This window comes from Scyliorhinus torazame, chromosome 14 (assembly GCF_047496885.1).
Source record: "Scyliorhinus torazame isolate Kashiwa2021f chromosome 14, sScyTor2.1, whole genome shotgun sequence".
NCBI lineage: Eukaryota > Metazoa > Chordata > Chondrichthyes > Carcharhiniformes > Scyliorhinidae > Scyliorhinus > Scyliorhinus torazame.
In genome coordinates, this window is record NC_092720.1 from 111,666,310 (window position 1) to 111,684,336 (window position 18,027).

At 49.8% G+C, this 18,027-nt stretch overlaps 1 long non-coding RNA gene across 3 annotated transcripts in view; it reads left to right on the forward strand.

Moving 5' to 3' along the window:
- Positions 1 to 17,108, forward strand: part of LOC140389964 (uncharacterized) — a 43,552-nt gene extending 26,444 nt beyond the window's left edge. For all 3 annotated transcript variants that reach the window (XR_011934521.1, XR_011934522.1, XR_011934520.1), the window contains one exon: positions 16,562 to 17,108. This is a non-coding gene — a long non-coding RNA (uncharacterized lncRNA). The remainder of the gene's footprint in view (positions 1 to 16,561) is intronic.
- Positions 17,109 to 18,027: the final 919 nt, after the last annotated feature.

Here is an 18,027-nt window from a genome sequence, read left to right on the forward strand (position 1 = left end):
CGACACACACAATTTGAAAAAGGAAAAAAGTTAAAATGAGTAAAAATCACTTACTTACCTTCTTACCTTCTGAGTGTCTTCGATGTTCTCAGGTTCTCTCCCTGACAGAGACTGCTCCTCCTCCTCCGAACGGCTCCCGAAACTAGGCCGCGATCTTTATAAATCTCCGCTCCGACTCGCAGCATTGGATTCAGTACTTGGTAATGAACCAGGGCAAGTGATAGATTTGTTAGTGGGGGAGCATTTTGGAGATAGTGACCACAATTCTGTGACTTTCACTTTAGTAATGGAGAGGGATAGGTGCGTGCAACAGGGCAAGGTTTACAATTGGGGGAAGGGTAAATACGATGTTGTCAGACAAGAATTGAAGTGCATAAGTTGGGAACATAGGCTGTCAGGGAAGGACACAAGTGAAATGTGGAACTTGTTCAAGGAACAGGTACTACGTGTCCTTGATATGTATGTCCCTGTCAGGCAGGGAAGAGATGGTCAAGTGAGGGAACCATGGTTGACAAGAGAGGTTGAATGTCTTGTTAAGAGGAAAAAGGAGACTTATGTAAGGCTGAGGAAACAAGGTTCAGACAGGGCGTTGGAGGGATGCAAGATAGCCAGGGGGGAACTGAAGAAAGGGATTAGGAGAGCTAAGAGAGGGCATGAACAATCTTTGGCGGGTAGGATCAAGGAAAACCCCAAGGCCTTTTACACATATGTGAGAAATATGAGAATGAGTAGAGCGAGGGTAGGTCCGATCAAGGACAGTAGCGGGAAATTGTGTATTGAGTCTGAAGAGATAGGAGAGGTCTTGAACGAATACTTTTCTTCTGTATTTACAAATGAGAGGGGCGATATTGTTGGAGAGGACAGTGTGAAACAGACCGGTAAGCTCGAGGAAATACTTGTCAGGAAGGAAGATGTGTTGGGCATTTTGAAAAACTTGAGGATAGACAAGTCCCCCGGGCCTGACAGGATATATCCAAGGATTCTAATGGAAGCAAGAGATGAAATTGCAGAGCCGGTGGCAATGATCTTTTAGTCCTCACTGTCAACAGGGGTGGTATCAGGGGATTGGAGAGTGGCGAATGTCGTGCCCCTGTTCAAAAAAGGGAAGAGGGATAACCCTGGGAATTACAGGCCAGTTAGTCTTACTTCGGTGGTAGGCAAAGTAATGGAAAGGGTACTGAAGGATAGGATTTCTGAGCATCTGGAAAGACACTGCTTGATTAGGGATAGTCAGCACGGATTTGTGAGGGGTAGGTCTTGCCTTACAAGTCTTATTGAATTCTTTGAGGAGGTGACCAAGCATGTGGATGAAGGTAAAGCAGTGGATGTAGTATACATGTATTTTAGTAAGGCATTTGATAAAGTTCCCCATGGTAGGCTTCTGCAGAAAGTAAGGAGGCATGGGATAGTGGGAAATTTGGCCAGTTGGATAACGAACTGGCTAACCGATAGAAGTCAGAGAGTGTTGGTGGATGGCAAATATTCAGCCTGGATCCCAGTTACCAGTGGCGTACCGCAGGGATCAGTTCTGGGTCCTCTGCTGTTTGTGATTTTCATTAATGACTTGGATGAGGGAGTTGAAGGGTGGGTCAGTAAATTTGCAGACGATACGAAGATTGGTGGAGTTGTGGATAGTGAGGAGGGCTGTTGTCGGCTGCAAAGAGACATAGATAGGATGCAGAGCTGGGCTGAGAAGTGGCAGATGGAGTTTAACCCTGAAAAGTGTGAGGTTGTCCATTTTGGAAGGACAAATATGAGTGCGGAATACAGGGTTAACGGTAGAGTTCTTGGCAATGTGGAGGAGCAGAGAGATCTTGGGGTCTATGTTCGTACATCTTTGAAAGTTGCCACTGTGGTGGTATGTATTAGGGGTAATACGGTACACCATGAATGCCGAGGAGCTATTGGAGGACAGATGCTGGGTCCCGATTGGATCTGCCGCCTACTGGGCTCCACCCAGATAGGCGGGGTATAAGAACCCGGTTTACTCCCCGCAGCTGCATTCTGTGACTGAGTTGCTGGGGAACAAGTCTGAACAAGTCTGCTCAATAAAGCCTCGATTGAAGTTCTCTACATCTCGCCTCATGTGTGATTGATGGTGCTACAGCCACTCAATTAGATAGAGCTGTGAAGAAGGCCCATGGTGTGCTAGCATTCATTAACAGAGGGATTGAATTTAAGAGCCGTGAGGTGATGATGCAGCTGTACAAAACCTTGGTAAGGCCACATTTGGAGTACTGTGTACAGTTCTGGTCGCCTCATTTTAGGAAGGATGTAGAAGCTTTGGAAAAGGTGCAAAGGAGATTTACCAGGATGTTGCCTGGAATGGAGAGTAGGTCTTACGAGGAAAGGTTGAGGGTGCTAGGCCTTTTCTCATTAGAACGGAGAAGGATGAGGGGCGACTTGATAGAGGTTTATAAGATGATCAGGGGAATAGATAGAGTAGACAGTCAGAGACTTTTTCCCCGGGTGGAACAAACCATTACAAGGGGACATAAATTTAAGGTGAAAGGTGGAAGATATAGGGGGGATGTCAGAGGTAGGTTCTTTACCCAGAGAGTAGTGGGTGCATGGAATGCACTGCCTGTGGAAGTAGTTGAGTCGGAAACATTAGGGACCTTCAAGCAGCTATTGGATAGGTACATGGATTACGGTAAAATGATATAGTGTAGATTTATTTGTTCTTAAGGCCAGCACAGCAGCATTGTGGATAGCACAATTGCTTCACAGCTCCAGGGTCCCAGCTTCGATTCCGGCTTGGGTCACTGTCTGTGCGGAGTCTGCACATCGTCCCCGTGTCTGCGTGGGTTTCCTCCGGGTGCTCCGGTTTCCTCCCACAGTCCAAAGATGTGCAGGTTAGGTGGATTGGCCATGATAAATTGCCCTTAGTGTCCAAAATTGCCCTTCGTGTTGGGTGGAGGTGTTGACTTTGGGTAGGGTGCTCTTTCAAAGAGCCGGTGCAGACTCAAAGGGCCGAATGGCCTCCTTCTGCACTGTAAATTCAATGATAATCTATGATTAATCTAGGAAAAATGTTCGGTACAACATCGTGGGCCGAAGGGCCTGTTCTGTGCTGTATTTTCTATGTTCTATGTTCTATTTCTTTCATGCTACTTTGCGGTTCCGAGTTGTAAAGTAGCAGGTCATCCTCATAGAGTGATATTCTGTGCTCTCTGCCCTCCAATTTGGATTCCCTTCCAGCCCCTTGCCTCTCTCAGGGTGATCTCCAGTGGCTCGATGGCCAGGGCGAACAGGAGCAACGGGAGCTGGCATCCCTTCCTTGTGCCTCTGTGTAGCTGAAAGTATTCAGAGCTGATGGCATTGGTCTGTACGCTCACCTTGAGGGTGTTGTAGGAGTTTTACCCATGAGGTGAACCCTGTCCCGAGTCCAAACCGCTCTATTACCTCAACGAGGTATTTCAACTGGACTCTGTCGAAGGCCTTTTCTGCGTCCAGGGAGGCGATCACCTCTTGTGTCTTTCCCCAGATGGGGTCATTATCACGTTCAGCAAGCGCCTGCTGTTTGCAATTAGCTGTCTACCCTTAAAAACGCCCATCTGGTCTTCTGCAACCCCCTCTGGCACGCTGTTCTCCATCTGCTTGGCTAGGACATTCGCGAATATTTTCGCGTCCACATTGAGCAGCGAAATGGGTCTGTATGATCCACACTCCGTTGGGTCTTTATCCTCTTTGGGTATCAGCGATATAGTGGCCTGTGTGAGGGAAGGAGGCAGGGTGCCCCTCGCTAGCGAGTCTGTGAACCTCTCCCGCAGGTGGGGGCCCTGTGCTTTTGAAAATTCTTTGCAGAAGTCCAGTGGAACCGGTTGAGTCCCGGCACCTTTTCCACCTGCAGGTAATGCTCTTCATGACTACTCCCAGTCCTAGTGGTGTTTCCAGCTCCTCCCCTCTATCGTCCTCCACGACTGGCATGTCATCATCAGGGGATTTGGAGTTGTGCAGTCCCTGGTAGAAGGCCTTGAATGCTTCGTGGACCTTTTCTGGTTTAGCTACCAGTCTGTCTCTGCTATCCTTTACCTGTGCTATTTCTCTTGTGGCTGCCTGCTTTCTCAACTGGTGAGCCAGCAGGCAGCTAGCTTTCTATCCCTGCTCGTAAAAGGTCCCTCATGTCTGATGGAGTTGATACACTGCTTTCCTGGTGAATATCAAGGTAAAATCCATTTGTAGCTTTCTCCTCTCCGCCAGATGCTCTACGGTTGGGGTCCTGGAGTATCTTCTGTCTACTTCCAGAATGGAGTCGATCCGTTATTGCCCAGCCATCCTCTCTTCCCTGTCTCTGCGAGCCTTATAGGCAATTATTTGTCCCCTAATCACAACCTTCAGAGCCTCCCAGAACGTGGATAGTGGGACTTCCCCGTTCCGGTTGTTAGTAACGTACTCGCCTATGACCTGTGATATTTTCCGATGGAAGACCTTATCGGCCAAAAGGATTGTGTCCAACCGCCATGTGGGGCGTTGGGCACAGCCCGACTCCAACCTCACATCCATGTGGTGTGGAGTGTGGTCAGAGGTTACAGTCACGTAGTATTCCACTCTTACAATTTCTGGAAGCACCGATTTCGCCACAACAAAGAATTCAATGCGGATTTAGACCTTATGTACTGGCAAGAAGAATGATAACCCCTTCTCACCTGGTGTGTATGAATGGCCATGGGTCCACTGCCCACATCTGCTCCATGAACGTTCCCAGTTTCTTACCCATGCCTGCTCTTTTCCCTGTTCTAGAGTTTGACCTGTCCATCAATGGGTCCTGTACACTGTTAGAGTCGTTCCCCCCACCCCCCCACTCCCCCCACCCCACCCCCTCCCATCATGACCAGCCTGTGCGTTTCTATGTGAGGGACGTCTGCCATGGTCTTTTTAATGAGCACCACGCCGTCCCAGTTGGGCACGTATATGTTTACCAGGACTACCGGTGCCCCGTCCAGGATGCCGCTGACCATGACGTCCATCCCCCATGGTCTGTACCTGTCCTTGTCATAATGACCAGCATCCTCTTACTAAGTAGTATCCCTACCCCCCTAATTCCTGTCCCGTAGCAGGAATGGTAGGTCTGTCCTACTCAGCCCTTCCTAACCTGCAGTCAGTCCTTCTCCCTCAGGTCCTTCTCTTGAAGGAAGACTATGTCAGCTTTCATGCCTTTCAGGTGATAATAGCCCTGGATCTTTTCACTGGGTGATGCACGATCAATTGTACAAAGACTCAGGTTGGATACAACTGTGGCTTTATTGCAGTAAGATGTGTGGCCTCCCACAGCAGCTGGCGAGATGGCTGCTGAATAGAGGACACGCTTATTTATACTCCGCCTACTGGGCAGAGCCAGCAGGCAGGGGCTACCGGCGAACCTGTAGTACAGGTCCTACCTTACATCACCTAATACAGGTGTAACAGTGGTTTACCACACTGGGCCGTTAAGTCTCCAGGTGACTATCCTGATGGTTTTTCTTCCAACGGGATCAACCATACTTACCTTGTGAATGTGCCCCTGCACTCCAGGGTTTCCCTTTGTTCGGGGTCCATCCAAAATGGCCGCAGTCACTGTTCTCACCATGCGGCCGGGCCCCTGTGCTCCAAAGCTTCCCTTTGTCCAGGGGCTACCAATCATGGTCGGCAACTATATGTACGCCATGTGGATGAGCTCCTGCTCTTCGGCGTTTCCCTTTGTTCAGGGACCCTCCAAAGTGGTTGCTTACGGTGCCATCTTGTTCCATGTTTCCGATATTGATCTGCTGAAGCCAGTCCAGAGTCCTCCCCCCCCCCTTATCGTTTCATTCCCCCCTTGGTTTTGGTTCCCATTTCTGCCCCCTCGCTTACCCCCTGCCCCCACATTTCCCCCTCTTCTATTGACCCCGTGCCTTCCCCTCCCCATTGCTCTGTCTGCCCTCCCATCAGATGCTCTCTCTCCCCGGTGGGAGATGTGTCATGGCCCACCTCTCTCTCATGCTTGCTGGTGCTAGCTTTATTGCTCGTGTGGTGGCTCCCCCCCCCGCCGGGGTCAATCTGATCCCCTCCTACACCCGCTCTGCTTGTTTCCTTATTATCTCCTCCTCACCCTGTCCTGTGCTCTGCTACCCTCGCCCCCTCCTTCCTATGAGCTGGTTCTCCATTATACGACAGTAAAATAGGCACATTTGGCCAAAATTAGCCCGCAAAACTGGAATTAAACATCCCCTCACCCTCAACAACATTACGAACAACAAAATGCCAGGAAGCAACAGCTCGAGATGCCGCAGGGTCACCAGAAACTACGGCAAGGGAGAGGAGCGGCCAGCCAGCGGGTCGGTGGACCCACGAGGTAAGGGGTCCCCAGGCTCTCCTGAGAGAGGGAGACCGGCAACCCAGAAAACATGCCCCCCACCCCCTACCAGGTGACGGATGGAGGATATTCCTAACCAAGGAACTAAATGCAATGAAGGATGACATTAAGGCTGAGATAAATGCGACGGTCAAGGAGGCGGTGGAGGAGGCACTAGCCGCCATGCAGAAGGCGCTAGGGGAGGAAACTGGAAGCCCAGGGGAACACAATCCGAGAGCTGGAGAAGTTGAGAGATCAGGGTGACCGAATCGTCACCCTGGAAGCCGAGATCAAGAGGTTGGTGGTGACCCAGGGGCGCCTGAAAGGGAAGATCGAGGACCAGGAAAATCGGTTAAGGAAGCAGAACATTAGGATTGTGGGCCTGCCAGAGGTGCTCGAGGATAGGGACCCAACTGACTACATGGCCCAAATGCTGGGCAGCCTGGTTGGGAGGGAAAGCTTCCCCAAACTGCTGGAGATCGGGAGGGCTCACAGGTGACCAAAGCATAGGGCTGGGAAGCAGCCAAAGGCTTTAATAGCCAAGCTCCACAAGTATCAAGACCAAGACCAAGAGAGGATCCTTCGCTGTGCAACTGGAGGTACGTAAAATAAGAGCGTACCAAGACATTGGGTGGACCTGGCAAAGTGCAGAGCCGAATACAACCATGCAAAGGTGGCCCTGTATTAGAGCAAGGTCAGATTTGGGATGTTACTCCCAGCCAGGCACAGGTGGGTGTCAGGGTGTGCTGGGCACAGTGCTGGGGGTGGGGGGAATGTGATGCTAACCACAGGGCCATGGTGGGGGGAGGGGGGGACACACGGGGGGAGTGGCAGGTAGGGCTGTTGCCAGAGTGTAGAAGCCAACTCACCTTTATGGCCCAGTGGAAGTTGTTGCGGCTTTGGATGGCAATCCTCCTGGTGACAGCATGTGCTGGCAGCCAATGCCACTGCCTCCCAGGTGGTACTGGCTGCCCTGTGGCTGACCCTCTGTCATCATATGCAGACACACACATAATGATATACAGGCAGGCACAGACAAGCAGCTAATGGACACAGAGAACAGGACATGACCAATAAGCAGGCAGGACACTCAGGGGTGGGATCTGACTATAAAAGACACAAGGCACCGACACTCTGCCTCTTTCCACTGATGAACATCTAGAGAATCATTCAAGGGTGTTGTTACAATCTCACACCTCCACACGTGGCTATCTGGTTCAGTCAGATAGAGTAACCACATTTAAGTTAGCAGAGAACTGTGCTAACTGTGCTATTAGTTCAATAAATCTGATTGAACTAACTTCAAGGTCTGGAGTAACTTTTTGATCTAAGCTGCATCTAGTTGCAGCCAATGTTAGACCAGTGTACCTAACACAACACCGTCCAAACTCCTCGGGGGAACAGGGTATCCCATCGAGACTCCACCGCGTCCAATAGCAGGGTCAGATCGACATCACCAAAGCGTGGGGCTGTTCTGCGCGGCGGCATGGCTGCGTGCTGTCTGGGGTTTGCTCTGCAGGATTAGTTTAAGAGTTGATCCCCCTCGTTAGCGGGGAGCTGCCGAGCACGGCTAATCAACTGGCGGGACAGTCTTTTCCAGCGTGAGGCCTGTGGGTCATCATTAAGTGCCCTAATTAACATTAGCTACCAGTGACGGCCTCACCGGGTCGGCCTTCGGGAAACATCAGGCAGTTCCCGCTTGTTACCACATTTAGTCACTTTTCCATTGGATCGCGCTCAGTGCAACAAAACCAACAATCAAAGCCCTTGAGATGAAAAAGTAACTCAAAGGAGTAATTGTTTCAACAAGGAGAACCAATGCGCAGCTACACCACAGGTTCTGCTTGTAGGTACTTGCAGCTGGAGCTTGTTAATTAGTTAATTGGATTAGGCCAGTTTTCAGAGGCTAGATTCACAGTATAAAAGTGATCCACCTACAGTGCAGACTTTGTTTGCACTGAGTGCTGAATTTGGTGCATTTGAGTGCTATAGTGAGAGTTTGGTGACTGAGGGAGTGCTGAATTTGGTGCATTTGAGTGCTATAGTGAGAGTTTGGTGACTGAGGGAGTACTGAATTTGGTGCATTTGAGTGCTATAGTGAGAGTTTGGTGACTGAGGGAGTTAGGTGAGGAGGGAGGAAGGTGCTCCTTTCATTTCATTTACGCAAAGAGCGAGAAGGGAGCCAGGAATTTACAGAGAGTGCAGCTGACTGGGAGCAGAGTTGGAGGACGGAGGTCCAGTTGGTCCACAGGGCAGCTATATTCTGTAAGGTAAGAGGGGATGGAGGCTAGGGCAGTTGCATGCTCCTCCTGTAGGATGTGGGTGGTGAGGGATACCACTGGTGTCCCCGCTGACTATACCGGCGGGAAGTGCACCCAACTCCAGCTCCTCAAAGACCGTGTTAGGGAACTGGAGCTGGAGCTGGATGAAATTTGGATCATCCGGGAGGCAAAGGGGGTTATAGAGAAGAGTTACAGTTACAGGGAGGTAACCACACCCAAGGTACAGGACAAGAGTAGCTGGGTTACAGTCAGGGGAAAGAAAACAAACAGGCAGACAGTGCAGGGATCCCTCGTGGCTGTTCCCCTTCAAAACAAGTATACCGTTTTGGATGCTGTTGGGGGGATGACCTACCGAGGGAAGGCCCTAGCGGCCAGGTCTCTGGCACTGAGTCTGGCTCTGGCACTCAGAAGGGAAGGGGGAGAATAGAAAAGCAATAGTAATAGGAGATTCAATGGTTCGGGGAATAGAAAGGAGATTCTGTGGTCCCGAGCGAGACTCCCAGAAGGTATGTTGCCTCCGGGGTGCCAGGGCCAGGGATGTCTCGGATCGTGTCTTCAGGATCCTTAAGGGGGAGGGGGAGCAGCCAGAAGTCGTGGTGCACATTGGTACCGACGACATTGGTGGGAAAAGGGATGTGGAGGTGTAGCCACCTGGGTTGGCCAACTCCCGATGTAAAATGGAGAACATCAAAGGTGTTGTGCGTTGGCACATGTGTCGCGATTTGGCATTGGACGGCTCGTTCAGCTTTCCGGGACGATACAAGATCTCATAATTATAGGTGGCGAGCTCAATCCTCCACCTCAAGATCTTGTCATTCTTGATTTTGCCCCGCTGTGCATTATCGAACATAAAGGCTACCGACCGTTGGTCAGTGAGGAGAGTGAATCTCCTGCCGGCCAGGTAATGCCTCCAATGTCGCACAGCTTCCACTATGGCTTGGGCTTCCTTTTCCACTGAGGAGTGGCAGATTTCTGAGGCGGGAAGGTCCGGGAGAAAAAGGCCACGGGTCTGCCCGCTTGGTTGAGAGTGGCCGCCAGAGCTATATCGGATGCGTCGCTCTCAACCTGGAAGGGGAGGGACTCGTCGATTGCGTGCATCGTGGCCTTTGCGATATCCGCTTTGATGCGGCTGAAGGCCTGGCGAGCCTCTGTCGACAGGGGGAAGGTAGTGGACTGTATTAATGGGCGGGCCTTGTCTGCGTACTGGGGAACCCACTGGGCGTAATACGAAAAGAAGACCAGGCAGCGTTTCAGGGCTTTGGAGCAGTGGGGAAGGGGAAATTCCATAAGGGGGCGCATGCGTTCGGGGTCAGGGCCTATCACTCCATTGCGCACTACGTATCCCAGGATGGCCAGACGATTGGTGCTAAAAACGCATTTTTCCTCATTATAGGTGAGGTTCAGGGCGTTAGCGGTCTGGAGGAATTTGCGGAGGTTGGCGTCGTGGTCCTGCTGGTCATGGCCACAGATGGTTACATTGTCGAGGTATGGGAACGTGGCCCGCAACCCATGCTGATCAACCATTCGGTCCATCTCCCGGTGGAAGACCGAGACCCCGTTCGTGACGCCAAATGGGACCCTTAAGAAGTGGTAGAGCCGTCTGCCTCGAAGGCCATGTACTTGCGGTCACTTGGGCGGATGGGGAGCTGGTGGTATACGGACTTGAGGTCCACGGTGGAAAAGACCTTGTCCTGTGCAATCCGATTGACCATGTCGGATATGCGGGGGAGAGGGTACGCATCGAGCTACGTGTACCTATTGATGGTCTGACTATAGTCTACGACCATCCTCTGCTTCTCCCTGGTCTTCACAACTACCACCTGGGCTCTCCAGGGACTATTGCTGGCCTAGATTATGCCTTCCTTCAGCAGCCGCTGGACTTCAGACCGGATAAATGTTTGGTCCAGGGCGCTGTACCATCTGCTCCTAGTGGCGACGGGTTTGCAATCCGGGGTGAGGTTCGCAAATAAGGAAGGCGGTTCAACATTGAGGGTCGCGAGGCTGCAGATAGTGAGTGGGGGTATTGGGCCGCCGAATTGGAACGTAAGGCTCTGGAGGTTACACTGGAAATCTAACCCCAAGAGAGTGGGAGCGCAGAGTTGGGGAAGGACATTAAGCCTATAATTCTTAAACTCCCTCCCTTGCACCGTTAGGTTCGTGATGCAGAACCCTTTGATCTCTAAGGAATGGGATCCCGCAGCCAGGAAAATCTTTTGGGTACTCGGACGAATTGAGAGAAAACAGCGTCTTACCGTGTCCGGGTGGATAAAACTTTCCGTGCTCCCAGAGTCGATTAGGCATGGCGTCTCGTACCCGTTGACCAGCACCGTTGTCGTTGCCGTTTGGGTCCGCGATTGGTCCAGGGTCACCGAAGCCAGTCTTGGTTGCTGCACCGTGGCGCTTTCTTCCGACCCCGTGGAGCCATCTATGCTGGGGTCCTTGGCTATCAGCCAAGGTGGCGGCGTCCATGGATCGCACGCGTTCCTGGGTGGACAAAATGGCCGCTCCCATGGATCGCACGTGGCCGGGGGGGTCACAAGATGGCGGCGCCCATCCTCCCCGCGTGGTGTCCGGGGCCCAAAATGGTGGCGCCCGCGGCCGCACATGGAGCGCTTGGGGAGTTGAGTCTGCTGTCCCCGTCCTCCCCCGGAGATTGCGGCAACCCCCCGGGACTGGCACACCGCTGCGTAATGCCCCTTTTTGCCGCAGCTTTTACAAATAGCTGAGCGGGCCGGGCAGCGCTGCCGGGGTGTTTCGCCTGCCCGCAAAAATAGCAGCTGGGCCCACCGGGATGGTCTGGTGCTCTAGCCGCACAGGCTTGCAGGGGGGTGGGGGGTGCCGGGGAGTCGGTTGCAACGGGGGTCCACGGAGCCCAAGGGGCTGCCGCGCGGTCGGGACCCTAGGCGCTGGCATTTTGTGAGGCCACGTCGAGGGAGGCCGCAAGGGCCCGTGCCTCTGTGAGTCCTAATGAGTCTCTTTCTAACAGTCTTTGGCAAATTTGAGAAGAAGTCATACCTGCCACAAAAGCATCCCTAATTAGGAGCTCGTTTGCGCTCACCGACGGGCAGTTGCAGTTCCTTCCGAGAATCAACAGCGCACTGTAGAACTCGTCAAGCGATTCTCCGGGGATTTGCCGTCTCATCGCGAGTTGGTGGCGTGCGTAGACCTGGTTTATGGGCCGAATGTAGACTCCTTTCAGCATGGCGAGCGCCGTCGGGAAATCCTCCGCATCTTCGAAGAGCGAGTAGATCTCCGGGCTCACCCTGGAATGCAGGACCTGCATTTTCTGATCTAACGTGGTCCGGCCGGGGGCCGTTCGAAGGTAACCTTCGAAGCATGCTAGCCAGTGTTTAAACACGGCCGCCGAGTTTGCTGCATGGGGGCTGATTCGCAGACACTCCAGGGCGATCCGGAGGTCCATAGTCTTTTAAGCTTGCTTAATAAATTGTAGCGCAACAATTACTCACTCAAGTCGAGAAGAGATGAAATCAATCGAGGCTTTATTAAGCAAGACTTGTTCCCCAGCAGCTCAGTTACAGAATGCGGCTGCTGGGAGTACTCGAGCTCTTATACTCCGCCTTCAGGGCGGAGCCAGCAGGCGGCAGATCCAACCAGGACCCGGGACCTGTCAGCCAATAGCCTCTCGGCTTCACAGGTACCATACTACCCCTAATACATACCACCACAAAAGGATTCAGGGAAATTCAGCCAACACAGGCAGAAACCAGCAGGTGCAGGTTTGCTGTGTATTTAACTCTGCAAAAGCCCAGACAGCATCGATACAAGCAGCCATCTGCATAATAATGTAGCAGCCATCTACATACTAATAAGCGATCCCCGGGAATAATCGCAACATTTGGATCAAACAAAGCTAAGCCAGACTCCCCGGCGCCAGCAGGAGCCAATGCAAAAGAGATTAACGGACACCTCAAGACCGCCCATCGATCAGGGAACCGCTCCAGTATTGGAGAAATCGAACCAAGCGATTGGAACAAAGTCCAATCACTTGGAACCAGGTACAGGGTCCGCCCCGAAAGGCGGGAAGCCCCATGGGACTATAAAGTTAAGCCCCCAAGTTCAAATCGTTCTTCTTGACCGGGTCACCCAGCAACGCGAACCAACCTTGACCGTGACCGGTTCAACTGCCGCAGAGATCCAGTAAGTCTTAAGTCAACGCTCGCTACGAGATAGGTGCTCCTAGCTACCAATCCGTACCAACTTCGAATCCCGCAGACTCAGAACCCGAACAAAAGGCTATTTGTTCCCCTGGTCTGGTGGACCAGTCCGAAGCTAAGTATAGGCCTGTTAGTTGTAGAAGTAGCTTAGAAGTAGAATTTGTGCATGAGTAGTGATTACTGTGTATAATAAATGTGCTTTGATTTGAATCTTACTAATCGTTGTATTGAGTTATTGATCATTACTTGAACCTCGTGGCGGTAGCATAAAGATACCTGGCGACTCGAGAGCAACGGTTATAAAACAGAGCCAATTGAATCAACCAAAAGTTAGCAACAGAGGTAATAAATGAGTTTAGGGAGTTAGGCTGGAAGTTAAAAGCCAGGACAGACAGAGTTGTCATCTCTGGTTTGTTGCCGGTGCCACGTGATAGCGAGGCCAGGAATAGGGAGAGAGTGCAGTTGAACACGTGGCTGCAGGAATGGTGTAGGAGGGAGGGCTTCAGTTATTTGGATAATTGGAGCGCGTTCTGGGGAAGGTGGGACCTGTACAAGCAGGATGGGTTGCATCTGAACCAGAGGGGCACCAATATCCTGGGAGGAAGGTTTTCTAGTACTCTTCAGGAGGATTTAAACTAATTTGGCTGGGGAATGGGAACCGGATTTGTAGTCCAGCAACTAAGGTAGCTGATATTCAGGATGCCAAAGCATGTAGTGAGGCAGTGGGGAAGGGAACACTGACAAAGGAGGTACTTGCAGGCATGGAAATGGGTTGAAGTGTGCATACTTCAACGCAAGAAGCATCAGGAATAAGGTGGGTGAATTTAAGGCATGGATCGGTACTTGGGACTATGATGTGGTGGCCATCACGGAAACTTGGATAGAAGAGGGGCAGAAATGGTTTTTGGAGGTTCCTGGTTATAGATGTTTCAATAAGATTAGGGAGGGTGGTAAAAGAGGTGGGGGGCGGGTGGCATTGTTAATTGGAGATAGTATAACAGCTGCAGAAAGGCAGTTCGAGGAGGATCTGCCTACTGAGGTAGTATGGGTTGAAGTCAGAAATAGGAAAGGAGCAGTCACCTTGTTGGGAGTTTTCTATGGGCCCCCCAATAGCAGCAGAGATGTGGAGGAACAGATTGGGAAACAGATTTTGGAAAGGTGCATAAGTCACAGGGTAGTAGTCATGGGTGACTTCAACTTCCCAAACATTGAGTGGAAACTCTTTCGATCAAATAGTTTGGATGGGGTGGTGTTTGTGCAGTGTGTCCAGGAAGCTTTTCTAACACAGTATGTAGATTGTCCGACCAGAGGGGAGGCCATATTGGATTTGGTAATGAACCAGGGTAAGTGATAGATTTGTTAGTGGGGGAGGATTTTGGAGATAGTGACCACAATTCTGTGACTTTCACTTTAGTAATGGAGAGGGATAGGTGCATGCAACATGGCAAGGTTTACAATTGGAGGAAGGGTAAATACGATGCTGTTAGACAAGAACTGAAGTGCATAAGTTGGGAACATAGGCTGTCAGGGAAGGACACAAGTGAAATGTGGAACTTGTTCAAGGAACAGGTACTACGTGTCCTTGATATGTATGTCCCTGTCAGGCAGGGAAGAGATGGTCGAGTGAGGGAACCATGGTTGACAAGAGAGGCTGAATGTCTTGTCAAGATGAAGAAGGAGACTTATGTAAGGCTGAGGAAACAAGGTTCAGACAGGGCCCTGGAGGGATACAAGATAGCCAGGAGGGAACTGAAGAAAGGGATTAGGAGAATTAAGAGAGGGCATGAAAAATCTTTGGCGGGTAGGATCAAGGAAAACCCCAAGGCCTTTTACACATATGTGAGAAATATGAGAATGACTAGAGCGAGGGTAGGTCCAATCAAGGACAGTAGCGGGAGATTGTGTATTGAGTCTGAAGAGACAGGAGAGGTCTTGAACGAGTACTTTTCTTCAGTATTTACAAATGAGAGGAGCCATATTGTTGGAGAGGACAGTGTGAAACAGACTGGTAAGCTCGAGGAGATACTTGTTAGGAAGGAAGATGTGTTGGGCATTTTGAAAAACTTGAGGATAGACAAGTCCCCCGGGCCTGACGGGATATATCCAAGGATTCTATGGGAAGCAAGAGATGAAATTGCAGAGCCGTTGGCAATTATCTTTTTATCCTCACTGTCAACAGGGGTGGTACCAGGGGATTGGAGAGTGGCGAATGTCGTGCCCCTGTTCAAAAAAGGGACTAGGGATAACCCTGGGAATTACAGACCAGTTAGTCTTACTTCGGTGGTAGGCAAAGTAATGGAAAGGGTACTGAGGGATAGGATTTCTGAACATCTAGAAAGACACTGCTTGATTAGGGATAGTCAGCACGGATTTGTGAGGGGTAGGTCTTGCCTCACAAGTCTTATTGAATTCTTTGAGGAAGTGACCAAGCATGTGGATGAAGGTAAAGCAGTGGATGTAGTGTACATGGATTTTAGTAAGGCATTTGATCAGGTTCCCCATGGTAGGTTTATGCAGAAAGTAAGGAGGCATGGGATAGTGGGAAATTTGGCCAGTTGGATAACGAACTGGCTAACCGATAGAAGTCAGAGAGTGGTGGTCGAAGGCATATTCACCCTGGATCCCAGTTACGAGTGGCGTACCACAGGGATCAGTTCTGGGTCCTCTGCTGTTTGTGATTTTCATTAATGACTTGGATGAGGGAGTAGAAGGGTGGGTCAGTAAATTTGCAGACGATACGAAGATTGGTGGAGTTATGGATAGTGAGGAGGGCTGTTGTCGGTTGCAAAGAGACATAGATAAAGCTGGGCTGAGAAGTGGCAGATGGAGTTCAATCCTGAAAAGTGTGAGGTTGTCCATTTTGGAAGGACAAATATGAATGCGGAATACAGGGTTAACGGTAGGGTTCTTGGCAATGTGGAGGAGCAGAAAGAACTTGGGGTCTATGTTCATAGATCTTTGAAAGTTGCCACTCAAGTGGATAAAGCTGTGAAGAAGGCCTGTGGTGTGCTAGCGTTCATTAACAGAGGGATTGAATTTAAGAGCCGTGAGGTGATGATGCAGCTGTACAAAACCTTGGTAAGGCCACATTTGGAGTACTGTGTGCAGTTCTTCTGGTCGCCTCATTTTAGGTAGGATGTGGAAGCTTTGGAAAAGATGCAAAGGAGATTTACCAGGATGTTGCCTGGAATGGAGAGTAGATCTTACGAGGAAAGGTTGAGGGTGCTAGGCCTTTTCTCATTAGAGCGGAGAAGGATGAGGGGCGACTTGATAGAGGTTTATAAGATGATCAGGGGAATAGATAGAGTAGACAGTCAGAGACTTTTTCCCCGGGTGGAACAAACTGTTATAAGGGGACATAAATTTAAGATGAACGGTGGAAGATATAGGGGGGATGTCAGAGGTAGGCTCTTTACCCAGAGAGTAGTGGGGGCATGGAATGCACTGCCTGAGGAAGTAGTTGAGTCGGAAACATTAGGGACCTTCAAACGGGTATTGGATAGGTGCATGGATTACGGTAGAATGATGGGGTGTAGATTAATTTGTTCTTAATCTAGGATAAAAGTTCGGCACAACACCGTGGGCCGAAGGGCCTGTTCTGTGCTGTATTTTTCTATGTTCTATGTTCTATGTTCTCAGACTGGTCCAATATCCTACACGGTCCAAACGACAGATGAACTGATGTGGAGACGCCATGTGGGATCAATTATTGTCAACATGCAGTGCCAGAACTACTTCAAGAGGTAACGGTCTCATTCCACCTGACTGGGTAATTTCTCTTTCATCTACAGAAGGAGAGATTGCATCAGAAGTACCTGCCAATATTTGACACCTCTTGGAAAAAGAGTCTTTAACAACTTCCAGAGTAGAGACATCAACTGGAGAACTTGAAAATACATCGAAGTTTGAGAATGGCAAAGTCTTGGATGTGCACAGGCAACTTGCAGAAAATAGACGCCCACCTGATTGTCTATCTTATTGACTGTGTTATTACAATGTAATAATATGATGCCTGCACTTGTATATAATTTAAATGACTTTGTTAATATCCTAGTTATTAGTTGTGTTGTACCTTAGAAGTAAAGGGGGAGGGATGTTATAGATGCGTGTTATTGTAATTGTGCGCAATTTCACTTTAAGATTAGTGTCACATGACTTATGTGACTTAATCGGCTACTTTGCGGGTTTTGAGCAGTCCAGTACCAAACCTTGTACAGTGGAGACCTATCAATAATGTTAATCTTGCATCAAACCCACGTGCTTCTGCAATCATATTTCTTTTGAGCTGTTCGCCTAAAGATACAATAAATTTCACCATCTGCCATGGTGGGAATCAAATCTGAGTCTCCAATGCATTACCCTGGGTCTCTGAATTACTCGTCCATTGACAATACCACCAGCAACACCGCCTCCCCTGTTAAATAATCAATTCATGTGTTGTGAATCTACTGCTGTTTTTTATTCTCGGTTTCAAAAGATGTTCCTGAATTTTGCAAGACGAAGATCAACTACATTGTGCAATAAGCTTCAGATTTCCTTACCTGTTGCGATCTCACCTCAGCTATGGGGCGAGATTTGATAGTGATCGAAAAGAAGATATGCTCCCCTTCAGAGAGGGACATGAAATTGAAGGGTAACTCCTCCTAAATTGCTCTTTAATATTAATGGCCAGCTTCAGAGAACTGGCGTAGGCCCAGCAGCAGGTCACATGAAGCTTTAGAAATAAAGTTTTCACATATTACTTAGATGGAATTGAACTTTTTACCACACTGAGAATCAGAGACCGGCAGTCAATTGGCTGTTCCCTTGAAGTAGATGCAGCATGATTCAATCACTGTGAATGAGCTACAGGGTTCAACATTAAATTCCTTGACCTTGTGCCTGGTTTTGCGTATCCGAATTCCTACCTTATTTTCTTGAATTATTTATGAGTGCAGTATGATGGCTGGTACAAGCGCTGCAAAGCGGGGTGAAGTAGACTCGAGGCAGCACTATAGTGATACCAGACTGAAGTAAGCTGACAAAAAAAGACATCGAAAATAAATGTGCGATGCCCACCAAAATGACAAGGGCCACCATCCTTGGGGACACTCAGGGTGAAGGAGGGGTAAGGAGAGAAACGCACCTGAAAATGGAGGATGAGACATGGGAGAAAAATAAGTTGGGTGTCCTGGGGAATGGAGAGTGAGAGAAAGCTAAATATCAAAGCAAAAATGGAACTAGAAGATGGCGCTACAAATGCATCTGTGCATAATGA